The sequence below is a fragment of the Erythrolamprus reginae genome, chromosome 12 (assembly GCF_031021105.1).
Source record: "Erythrolamprus reginae isolate rEryReg1 chromosome 12, rEryReg1.hap1, whole genome shotgun sequence".
NCBI lineage: Eukaryota > Metazoa > Chordata > Lepidosauria > Squamata > Dipsadidae > Erythrolamprus > Erythrolamprus reginae.
The window spans coordinates 28,820,321-28,833,623 of record NC_091961.1 but is presented as its reverse complement, the minus strand read 5'-3'; the positions used below and the strand labels follow the sequence as shown (position 1 = coordinate 28,833,623).

Below are 13,303 nucleotides of genomic sequence, written 5' to 3'. Positions count from 1 at the left end.
ATGGAATAGAATAGAGTAGAACATGAAATGGAATTGAATGGACTAGACTAGAATAGACTAGACTAAAATAGACTAGACTAAAATAGAATAGAACAGAACAGGGAATGGAATGGAACAGAACAGAATGGAACATAATTCCTTATTGGTCAAGAATTGGACACATAAGGAATTTGTCTTTGGTGCATATGCTCTCAGTGTACATAAAAGAAAATATACATTTGTCAAGAATCATGAGATACAACACTTACTGAGTATCATAGGGTACAAATAAGCAATCAGGAAACAATATTAGTATAAATCATAAGGATACAAGCAAAAAAGTTAGACTCATACAGTCATAAGTGGGAGAAGATGGGTGATAGGAACCATGAGAAGACTAATGGTAATACTAATGCAGACTTAGTAAATATTTTGACAGTGGTAAGAGAATTATTTGTTTAGCAGAGTGATGGCATTCAGGAAAAAAACCTATTTTCTAGTTTTCTTGGTGTGCAGTGCTCTATAGCATCAGTTTGAGGGTAGGAGTTGAAACAGTTTCTGTTCAGGATGTGAGGGGTCAGTAAATATTTTCATAGCCCTCTTTTTGACTCGTGCAGTATACAGATCCTGAATGGAAGGCAGGTTGGCAGTTATTGTTTTTTTTTCTACAGTTCTGATTATCCTCTGAAGTCTGTGTCGGTCTTGTTGGGTTTGCAGAACCAAACCAGACCATGATCTACCATTCAGCTCCGATTGAAAGCTTGATCTGCAAAAAGAGCACTATTTTTCCCCTCTCTATTTTCAGCTGATAAAGAGTGACCACTTCTGGATAATTACAGTCTCACCTTTAATTAAACCCCCCTCTGTGCTGTGATGCCAGCAAAGCACTTGACTCTGATTAAGAAACTCTTATTCTGTCATCTTTTATTTTGCTAAATGTAATGATTTGCCTTTCTGTGATCTTTGTTTAATCTGGCTCTTAGCTAAAAATCTCATTGGGTCACTGGTGTTCTGTGCCTCGCACATAATCTTCCCTGTCACTCCAGCTAGCAAAAAAAAAAAATCTCTTGCAATGTTTCTACAAAGCCATCTCTGAAGTAGTAAGAACTGCCATTTATGCAGCACTTAAGCAGTTGTTAATTAGCCCTCCACCTAATATTTCTCTTTTATTTTTAAACCATTCTCGTTTAGTTCTATGAAAAGATATTGCCTTTGATATTTCTTTCCCCTTTCCTCCCCGAAGCAGAAGAATGGGTTCCCTGAAATGCGTGTGTAGCTAATGTGTTGGTTCTTGCAGTCAGGAGTAAAGACACTCATAAATTGAGCTTGATTCCTCTTGACTGCAGCCATGCAATTTTCTTGGCAGCATCACAAAAGAATTTGCCATTGTTTTCTTCCAGGAGATAGCTGGGTAGATGGATGGACAGAAGGTTTTTTTTAAAAAAATAATAATAATCACATGTAGCCTTCCCTAGAAGGTCTAAATAAAAAGAGAAGTTTGCTATAGCTACCAAAACTATGCCCAGTGATGGCCTTCTATGGCTACGGTCAGATACGCAGTACTGGTAGCAAAATTTTGATATTTTTGGGCTCTCGGTATGTTTTTCCTATCGCAGTAAATGAGTTTGAATGTGTATAATTTTAGAAGAGCTTTATATAGTAGATAATCAGGGGTGGGCTACTGCCCCGGACGGGGTGAACACAGTGGCGTAGCGAAAATGGAGCTCCACCCCAGAGCACCCAATTTGCACTGAAAGATGTTGAAACAAAATGCATAAGCCATGCGCACAGTGTGGTAGTAAAAAATTTGGTAGCCCATCACTGACTATGCCTGACTCTTGAATATTAGCATAGAACAATCTAATATTTTACCTAACGATGGCAAAACTTTTTTATAATAATAATAATAACCACCACCACCACAACAACAATAATTATAATTGTTGTTGTTGTTGTTGTTGTTGTTATTATTATTATTATTATTATTATTATTATTATTATTATTATGTGTGCCTGGCCTCTCCTTGCCTCAAAGAGATACAATTTCCCTATCTATTTACTATTACTGAACATCCAAAATATACTATTTAATTCTATATCTGTACATACATCTTACACACAGGCACACAAAAACATATCTACTATATAAACTGTAGGTGTATGTACACACACGTACGCACGCACAGCTCTTCTAAAATTATACACACTCAACCTCGTTTACTGCCATACCCAGAGCTCAGAGGGGGAAAAAGAGGGGGGGGGAAATCAATTTTTTTCTACCGGTTCTGGGTACCTGACCGAACCCGTAGGAGCCCATCACTGGCTGGAACTGACATAGAGCAATGCCTCACATGTCCTCAGATATGGCTCCACATGCCACCTGTGGCACATGTGCGGTAGGTTCCGCATCACGGTTATATGCAAATAAATAAATAAATAAGGGGATTGTGGAACATGATCGAAACATTTAAATATGTGAAAGGGTTAAATAAGGTTCAGGAGGGAAGTGTTTTTAAAGGGACACAATCTGAAGTTAGTTGGGGGAAAGATCAAAAGCAACGTGAGAAAATATTATTTCACTGAAAGAGTAGTAGATGCTTGGAACAAACTTCCAGCAGACGTGGTTGGTAAACCCACAGTCACTGAATTTAAACATGCCTGGGATAAACATATATCCATTGTAAGATAAAATACAGGAAATAGTATAAGGGCAGACTAGATGGACCAGGAGGTCTTTTTCTGCCATCAGTCTTCTATGTTTCTATGGAACAAACACAGGTAAAGGACAGGAAGCAAACACAGCCAGCTGCCTGTGAAATAAACCTGTATTGTTAGAAGCCTATTAGCACTGGCTCCTCTTTATCTCAGTCTACCAACAATCCCAGGGAAATGACTGTTCAGAGGCTTCTTTTGGAAAAAAATAAAATAAAATAAAATTGGCATCCGCATTGCCTGCTTTCCGCTATCTTTTATTCTCTGGCCAGGGGACAAAACCCAGCATCCACCATGAAATGAGTTTGACCTAAAGGGAATTCTTTAAGTTGAAATGCTTCCTGACACTCCTTTGGAGAGAGAGAGAGGGAAGGAGAGTCCAGAAATATTTCACAAGAAGAGTCTTTCACTCCTCCTCTCCCAACAAAATGCCTCACTCCACCAGACTTGAAATGCTGCCATTAGACAATTTGCAACTACCTCGCCTCCGATCTGATCTGAATGTAGTTCATAAAATGTCCTTCCTGTTAGTGACACCTTCACCTTCAACCACAACAACACACGAGCACGCAATAGATTCAAACTCAATGTAAACCACTCCAAACTAGACTGCAGAAATAACAACTTCATCAACAGAGTGATCAATGCCTGGAATTCACTGCCTGACTCTGGGGGTTTCTTCCCCAAACCCCCAAATCTTCAACCTTAGATTGTCTACAGTTGACCTCTCCCCCTTTCTCCCCGTTATCTAGTTTGGGTAATGAAATATCTGCAAGAAATCAACTAATGACCCCTTATTTCAGCTGGAAATATTCCTTTATTAGAACCAAATCCTGTCCTCTTCAAATGTGCCCTGCTAAAGAACTTTCCCCAATCAATTTACCAGAAGAGTCTAGCAAGGACTTTGATATATTTAAGGATTATGATCTGTTTCATGCTCAAACTCTCAATTTAAGCACAAGAAAAGTAATAGTAGGATATAGATCACAGCACCCACCTCTACAAGATAAAAGCTTTGGCTATCATTTGTAAGTGTAAAAACAGACAAATTGACTCACACAAGGACAAATTCAAAGTTAGAAACTTGATGGGAAGGACAGAGATACTTTGTACCTGTATTGCTTCTCTTCCATTTTTCTTATAAAGCTGAATCCTTTTTTTTTGGTCCAAAACCCTAACTCAAAACTGTAACAGGAGATAGAAGAGAGAATGGTGCATAAGTGCACCATTGTGCCTACTGTCCCTGTCCTACTGTCCTATTGCCCCTTTTTTATCATTACTTTTTACTTATGTTTATACAAACTACTATCCTATACAGGAAGGCACTACGGTGCCTTCTGTCCCCTGTCCAATTGTCTCTCCTATCTCATATTTATCTCATATTTCTTTTCTTCCACTCATATATCTCCTCCTCTATCCTCAATTGATGTATTGCATTTTATTCTTATATCTTTACTCCTATCCAATCTTCCTTTCTTTCTTTCTTTCTCTTTCTTTCTTTCTTGCTTTATTTCTCTCTCTCTCTCTTTCTTTGATACTCTCATTAACCTTCATTATGTATTGGACAAAATAAATAAATAAAATAAAATAAATACAGGTTTGGCAAATTAAAATAAAATAAAATAAAAATTACAGTGATTAGATCTGGCAAATTCAAGCATGAGTGATTCATCTTGTATCCTACTTCATACCTAAACTAAAGGGGTAAGGATGTATGTTAGGTTAAACTTCAGTTAACTACCTTGGCAGTTAACTGATTTCAGCTGGAAGATTGACTCTAGCCTCAACCAATAGCTGCAGCCCTCAGAGGAATGCTAGTTTAGCAAAACTACCATTTGGAGACTCATGGGAAAGCCTTTTTGGGTAATATCTGTGTGACTCCCAGATACTATAAAAGTGTTTCCTGCTAGGCAGGAAATGAGATGATTTGGTGAAGAGTATTGCTGGTGAGTTTGTTTCTTCTTGGTGTGGGTTGTGTTTGTGGAAGAAAAGCCTTATTTTTGTAGAAAGATGCTTAATAGAGCTGACAAGCATTAAGTAGAATACTAGGCTAAGGGTTATGTCTCCTTCTGAAAAGATATCGATTGCAGCAGGGGAAGCATGTAGCTATCAATAAAGGTTGCTCTTTTATAGCTTTATGGTATGTAAATTATGCCATTAGCTTGTCGAGTCAATGGCCGGCATCCTATAAAACTAATTGCAAATAAGGCAACTACATGTCGGTGGGCCCATAGTTGACTTCAAAAGGTGGGGTGTTAATAGCAGGCAAGCAAATGTGCTGACACAGGCCCATAATTCTTTTAGCTCTGCATCTGAGTTCACACATTCTAAGACATAATGTGGTTAAGCTTGCTTAGTGAGCTGTGTGAAGCCAGTTACTTTGGTTTATAAAATGATCTATACAATGGAATACAACAGATTGGATGGTCATTTGTTTGAAATGGTGTAGGCACTCCTGGTTGAGTGGGGTTGGACTAAATGACCTACATGGTCCCTTCCAACTCTAATAATACGTAAAATTAGTAGAATGCTGGGTCAAATTTATCCAATGGAGATTTTATTCAATACATCATAGAACCTTCAGCTATAATGATATAAACCTGCCTTCCATTGAGTACCTGTATACTGCAGGAGTCACAAAGTGGGCGGGGAAAATATTTACTGACCCCTCACATCCTGGACACAAATTGTTTCAACTCCTACGCTCAAAACGTCGCTACAGAGCACTGCACACCAAGACAACTAGACACAAGAACAGGTTTTTTCCGAACGCCATCACTCTACTAAACAAATAATTCCCTCAACACTGTCAGACTTTCTACTAATTCTGCACTTCTATTCTACTAGTTTTTCTCATCATTCCTATCACCCATTTCCTCCCATGTTGACTGCATGACTGTAACTTGTTGCTTATATCCTAAGATTTTTATTAATATTGCTTCGTCATTGCTTATTTGACCCCTATGACAATCATTAAGTGTTGTACCACATGATTCTTGACAAATGTATATTTTATTTTATGTACGCTGAGAGCATATGCACCAAGACAAATTCCTTGTGTGTCCAATCACACTTGGCCAATAAAAATTCTATTCTATTCTATTCTAAACCATGGCACAATGTTAAATTAAGCTTTTCACCATGGTTAACTAAAGCTGGTTAGCTAGTTTAGATGGCTTACTTAATTGCCCGCAGAGGAAATATACAGGTAAATGGAAGAGACCATTTATCTTTCACTTCAAGCTGCAAAAAGTCCTCTATATTAACAAGATTAATCAAGTTGCTACACAAAGCTGGTTTGCTGCCAGAGAATGTTGACTAAGCCAAAGCAGTGAAATGGGCTTAGCTTCTAAAATCTCTTTTTTGGTGCCAAAGTTCAATTCTGGTCCTGTAAAACAGGCTTTGTGCTTATTCCAGGGCAGGGGTAGGCAAAGCTGGCTCTTCTACGACATGTGGACTTCAACTCCCAGAATTCCTGAGTGAGAATGATTGGAGTTGAAGTCCACAAGACATAGAAGAGCCAGCTTTGCCTCCTCCTGAGCTAGATTCAAAAATTTAGCAAAAGGTTTTTTAAAAAAAAAAAAAACATCTTTGCAATTGCTAAATTTGTAGGTCAGTCTGGCAACAATTATGTTCCTGCAGCTATTAAGCTATTTAAAGCCTTTGGAGTTGTGACTATATGGTGCTCAGCTGGGTATTCATAACATATCTCCCAATTAAGAAACAATACAAACCAAATTTTCAGTCAACCTTAATTTTTAAAATGGTAGTAGTCATACAACAAGCTGAATATCACTTGTATTAAGAATACCCCTATGAAAGCAATGGGAGGATGGGTCATATCAAACTAGTCCACATGAAATTAAATAGAGAAGGTATCTCTATTAAGGTATCCTAAATATATTAAAGGGTTAAATAAGGTTCAGGAAGTGTTTTTAATAGGAAAGTGAACATAAGAACAAAGGGGCACAATCTGAGGCTAGTTGGAGGAAAAATATTATTTTACTGAAAGAGTAGTAGATGCTTGGAACAAACTTCCAGCAGACATGGTTGGTAAATCCACAGTAACTGAAGTTAAACATGCCTGGGATAAACATATTTATTTGTTTGTTTGTTTGTTTGTTTGTTCATTGGATTTGTATGCTGCCCCTCTCCGGAGACTCGGGGCGGCTAACAGCAACAATAAAACAGTGTACAATAGTAATCCAATACTAAAAACGATTAAAAACCCATTAATATAAAAACCAAACATACATACATACATACCATGCATAGAATTGTAAAGGCTTAGGGGGAAAGAGTATCTCAATTCCCAAATGTCTGACGGCACAGGTGGGTTTTAAGTAGCTTATGAAAGGCAAGGAGAGAAGGCTCTTCCCCTGGGTCCTGCCAAGTGACATTGTTTAGTTGATGGGACCCGGAGAAGATCCACTCTGTGGGACCTAACTGGTCGCTGGGATTCGTGCAGCAGAAGGCAGTCCCTGAGATATATCCATCCTAAGATCAAATGCAGGAAATAGTATAAGGGCAGACTAGATGGACCATGAGGTCTTTTTCTGCCATCAATCTTCTATGTTTCTATCTTCTAGATGGGACCATTTAAGTTCTATTATAGGGATAGAGAATTGGGTGCGCTCTAGATATTTTGTAATATCTTCTACAATCTCTTGCCCCAGATAATGCTGGCTTAAGCTGGGAGAAAACATATTTAAACATCTGGAGGTATTTCATTACTTGCTCCTGGTCTATTAGGGGTGAGCTAGTCAAAGTCCCCTCCCCTAATCTAGCCATCTTGAAGGTCAGGCAACATATCTTCTTTATCCTCTCTTTGCAATTGTGAACATTTCTTGGGTATTCTCACAGCATATCTGCAGAGGGAGTCTGATGTCACAAACACCAGTTTGTCAAGGAATATGAAGTTGTTCGTTCCATCCACCCGAGCTTATTTTACTGGTCTTTTTTTTCCTCTTCTTTTCCCTTGAGAGAGAAATGCAGTTTGGATAAATTACTGGACTGCTTGACTGTTATTTTCATTTCCTAAGATTGCCCGCTGGGACTCTGATGCTACAGGCAGATGCTTTCTTTCTTGCTACCGCTGTGTCCCTGGGAAAAGAGATTAGGTGTCTGTTGTGTAGTTGATACACCACAGGTATCTCTGGGCCCAGTTGTGTCCACCAAACAATTTATTCTTACTGCACTATTGGCTGAAGGCCCTCTGATCCAACATTAGTAAACATATCACTCTTCTTCTTGAAATAGAATGCCTCTTTTTTTTTTTTTTTGCAACTAGTACCGTATTTTTCGGAGTATGAGGTAAAACCTTGGTTTTTGGAGAGGAAATTAGGGGAAAGAATCTGCTTACCAGATATTCATCTGGCTAGTATCTTTAGTTTGGTCAGTTTCAGCACATTATTTTATCCCGGTTAGGGATTAAAAAAACCCCTTATTTGGAGAAAGTAACAATGAAAGAGTTTGTAAGCCAATAAGAGCTGGGAACATTGTTAGAACCTGGTTAGGACTGGGGGGAAAATTCTGAGCAAGTACAGCAATGAAAAAAAAAACCCTGCAAAGACTTACGGCTTGGAAAACATCCTTCACAGATAATAACAATGAAAGACCTTGCAAGCCATAAGAGGTGGAGCATTGTTAGCACCTGGTTAGGGCTGGAAAGAAACTTACTTGGAGAAAGTTAGAGTAATGAAAAAAAAACACCTCTGCAAAGACTTAGAGCTTGGAAAACATTCTCAGCAAAGAGCAACAATAAAAAAACCTGCAAGATAAGAGATGGGATGATCATTAGCACCTAGTTAGGGCTGGGGAGAAAAAGCTTTGAAAATTGCTACATTCAGAGCATAGTTCCCTGTAAGCTGAGCAGTGAGCAATCGCTCACTTAAAAATCATCATCAACTCAGAGTTTTCCAAACCTGCCCAGAAGCCGAGAGGGAAAGACTGAGAGGGAAGGAGAGAGAGAGGAAGAGAGAGAAAGAGATAGAAAAAAGAGAGGAAGGAAAAGAGAAAGAAAAAGAATGGGAGTAAGGAAGAGAGAAAGAAAATCAAAATCTAGTTTGAAACTAGCTCAACTATTTAAGTGGCATTTTGATATTGATAGAGTTGCCCTATTATGAGCTCACTGTTATAGACACACAGTACAGTATTTTATTTCGAAATTCTCTGAGGCAAAACAGGGTGGGTTTTTTATTTGTTTGTTTGTTTGTTTGTTTATTATTTCTGTGCCGCCCAGTCCCAAAGGGACTGCCACTCAGACACTATACTTTTCCGCCCACCCCCCCAAAAAAAATTAGAGGGAACACTGATTCAGAGTGTAAGACACACCTGAATTTTCAGCCTCTCTTAGGGAGGAAAAAGGTGCATCTTAAACTCCGAAAAATACAGTAGTTTCAAGGAGCAAATTTTTCATTACAGTCCTAATAAAAGATCCATAACTCACTGTTGTGCTCTCCTCCAGGTGAATTCTCACTGCAACTTTGCTGCTGCTGTTAACTTGCCATCCCCATAATAGATCAGTTCCTTGGCCTGTTGTGTCGCTGCATATTGAGAGATGGGTGGTAAGACGAGCAAGTGTGAATACACCAGCGTGCAGGAAGAAGCCGTTCAACCGACCGATTATGCTTCTGAAGCCTTCCCTGATGTTTTTAACCCAGGAGAAGAAGAGCTGCACCATATGGCTGAAGTTCCGGTTGAAATACCCTACCTAGAACCCGGATCGTCTATGGTGCAAGATGGAAATGAAATCATAGAGACGGAAATGGGAGAGGAAGTCGAACCTCCATCTGAGGAAGACCTATCATCCAATGATCAACCTCTTCTTCCACCAACTTCTGGAAATGATCCTAACTAGGCTGCTCCAGATGGTTCTTTTGCCCCAGAAGGATCTTGGATTTGCTAAAGAGCCCTTGAGATCACCTCTTCCAAGGGTATTTCAAAATAAAGTATTTCCAGATGTTGAGCTTGACTTTCTGATGGTGAACTCTTTCTTCTGCTCCACTGACCGCTAGGCACGATCTTCTGGGTAGTAAGGTAGATCAGTTATTCACCTTGTGTTCCAGGAAGTCCTGAAATATATTCCCGATGCAGTCATAGGAGATAGGGGAAGGGATCCAGGAAACAGGACTGCTCTTAAATCTGCCTGTCATTCTTTAAAATGTAATTTATATATCCTTGACCTCGTCTCTGTTTTGCTCTTCTCAAGCTACCATTGTGCCTAAAACTACGAAATAGATATATTTCCAACCTACTGCTATTTAAGTAAACCCCGTTAGTATTTTTCTAATTATAGAGGTTTGGTGCACTGTCTTTCTTGATGAAATGTTTTTTGGTGTGGTTTGCTGCCAATAAAGTGCCATCTTGTAACTGCAACTTGTGAGGGTTTTTTTTGTCTCTCTCAGCAAGAAGCGTTCGTGTTATTTAAGATGCATGAAGACATTGCTTTTTTTCCATAGTTTTAGTAACACTTCACAACACAAAAAGGTGCTGATTCAAAAATGCAGTTCAGAAACTTTGTCAAACTTCCCCCCACCCTAAAGTTACCTGAACTGAGGGTATTGAAAACAAAATGCACAGGTACTATATATGCGATACCTTGTTCAATAGTAGTAACTGGGAGAGGGATCTTGGAGTCATAGTAGACAAACATTTAAATATGAGCCAGGAGTGTGCAATAGCTGACAAAAAAGCCAACACAGTACTAGGCTGCATAAACAGAGACAAAGAATCAAGATCATGTGGTGAGAAAATATTATTTCACTGAAAGAGTAGTAGATCCTTGGAACAAACTTCCAGCAGACGTGGTTGGTAAATCCACAGTAACTGAATTTAAACATGCCTGGGATAAACATATATCCATTGTAAGATAAAATACAGGAAATAGTATAAGGGCAGACTAGATGGACCATGAGGTCTTTTTCTGTCGTCAGTCTTCTATGTTTCTATGGTTCTAAGTGTTAACACCACTATATAATGACTTGGTAAGGGCACACTTGGCATACTGCATTCAGTTTTGGTCACCAAGATGTAAAAAGGATGTTGGGACTCTAGAAAGAGTGCAGAGAAGAGCAACAAAGATGATTAGGGGACTAAAGGCTAAAGCATATGAAGAATGGTTGCAGGAACTGGGCATGTCTAGTATAATTAAAAGGACCAGGGGAGACTTGATAGCAGTGTTCCAATATCTCAGGGGCTGCCTCAAAGAAGAGGGTATCAAGCTATTGCCCCCGGAGGCGGAGTAAAGACGCTGAGACATGGATTGTGGATTAATTAAGAGTCATTTATTAATTAACATATTTAAATAACTTTAAATAACTTTAAATAAATTTGAATACATAAATTTGAATATTTAATTCAAAACAAACTAAGGACCTGCAGAGCCAAAATTAACGGGGCGGAAATTCCTACCATAACATTCTTTGGCAACATTGGGCAATAACTCCTTGCTGAACCAGGAGAAGGTACCACCTTCACCTGGATCCTAGCCACGCCCCTGCGTGTGGGAGGAGATCACCCTCCAATCCCCGTGGGACATTGGATCCGGTGATTCCCATGGACATCCTCTCTCCAATCCCCGACGTTGCTCGAACCTCTAGTTCCTGGAGAGAGGCGGTCCATCACCCTTTAATGATGCCCTGAAAGGAGCATGCGCAGTTGCTTCTAATTGCCCATTTCTGCCCCAAACCTGCCAAACCCCAATGACCAAAGGGAGGCCTATTTATTATCTAAATGCGCCACCCCCCCTAACCAATCCAATCCGCACCTGTCAGTGTGGAATAGGTGAAAAAACGGCCGCCTCTAAAGGGGAGGCCGCAAAAAATTCCTATTCGGCCCCGAGGCGACCTCCTTAGGACACACTGGTGATAGCGGAGGGTGGGCGGGTGTTCGCTTTAAAAGAAAAACGATGCGGTTCCCATGCAGATCGCCCTTAAATAGGGCGATCTGTGGACCCGCCTCAGCAAGCCGGCAGCACGCTCTCATTGGCGCGCTGCCAGAAGCCGAACTTCCAGTTTCCAAAGAACCCGGAAGTTCGCAGCTCGAAAGAGCTGAATCACCGTCGCCGTCGCCCCTGAGGCAATTTCGGCCAACGGTTAAAACCGTTGGCCGGGTATTTCTCTGAAGCACTTGGGGGGAGAACAAGAAGCAATGGGTGGAAACTAAACAAGGAAAGAAGCAACTTAGAACTAAGGAGAAATTTCCTGACAGAACTATTAATCAGTGGAACAGCTTTCCTCCAGAAGTTGTGAATGCTCCAACACTGGAAGTTTTTCAGAGGATGTCGGATAACCATTTTTCTGAAGTGGTTTAGGGTTTCCTACCCAAGCAGGGGTTGGACTACCTCCAGAATCCCTTCCACCCCTGTTTATTCTTATTCTTATTTATTCACAAAAAAACAGTAATACACAGTAAATGAGATTTATATGCTGAATTTCGTATCACAATATCACAAGTCGAACACTTCACAAGCGTCTAGGACTGTGTGATGCATTTTCGTAAGATGCGTGCATATCCAAATATGGTGGCCTTTTGCAACTGACAGATTGTGAATTATTATTATTATTTTTATTATTAGTAGTAGTAGTAGTAGTTTTTATTTATTTATTTATTTATTCATTCATTTATTTATTCATTTATTTATTCATTCATTTATTTATTGGATTTGTATGCCGCCCCTCTCCAGAGACTCAGAGCCGCTAACAGTAAGAATAAAACAGTGTACAATAGTAATCCAATACTAAAAACGATTAAAAAACCCATTAATATAAAAACCAAACATACATACATACATACCATGCATAGAATTGTAAAGGCCTAGGGGGAAAGAGGATCTCAATTCCCCCATGCCTGACGGCAGAGGTGGGTTTTAAGTAGCTTGCGAAAGGCAAGGAGGGTGGGGGCAATTCTAATCTCTGGGGGGGAGTTGGTTCCAGAGGGCCGGGGCCGCCACAGAGAAGGCTCTTCCCCTGGGTCCTGCCAAGCGACATTGTTTAGTTGATGGGACCCGGAGAAGATCCACTCTGTGGGACCTAACTGGTCGCTGGGATTCGTGCAGCAGAAGGCGGTCCCTGAGATAATCTGGTCCTGTCCCATGAAGGGTTTTATAGGTCATAACCAACACTTTGAATTGTGATCGGAAACTGATCGGCAACCAATGCAGACTGCGGAGTGTTGGTGTAACATGGGCATATTTGGGGAAGTCCATGATTGCTCTCGCAGCTGCATTTTGCATGATCTGAAGTTTCCGAACATTTTTCAAAGGTAGCCCCATGTAGAGAGCGTTACAGTAGTTGAGCCTCGAGGTGATAAGGGCATGAGTCACTGTGAGCAGTGACTCCCAGTCCAAGTAGGGTCGCAACTGGTGCACAAGGCGAACCTATTAGTAGTAGTAGTAGTAGTAGTAGTAGTAGTAGTAGTATGTTACAACTGGCATTATAATAGAGAAAGCAGGGAGAGAGGATGAGGGGAGGTAATTTGGAATACTAGAAATATTAGAAAGAAGGCCAACAAAGAGACTAAATTATTTTCTGGAAAATTGATGGCTTTTGGGAAACCAGGAAGAAAAATCTCAGACGTTTCTCATAATTCAGCTCCGCTAACACTGAATAAA

At 40.0% G+C, this 13,303-nt stretch overlaps 1 long non-coding RNA gene across 1 annotated transcript; it reads left to right on the top strand.

Annotated features, from left to right (window-relative positions):
• The first annotated feature begins 4,525 nt into the window (after positions 1-4,525).
• LOC139175105 (uncharacterized) lies at positions 4,526-10,068 on the top strand. The gene is made up of 2 exons (XR_011560468.1): positions 4,526-4,637; positions 9,158-10,068. It is a non-coding gene; the product is annotated as an uncharacterized lncRNA (long non-coding RNA).
• The last annotated feature ends 3,235 nt before the right edge of the window (positions 10,069-13,303 follow it).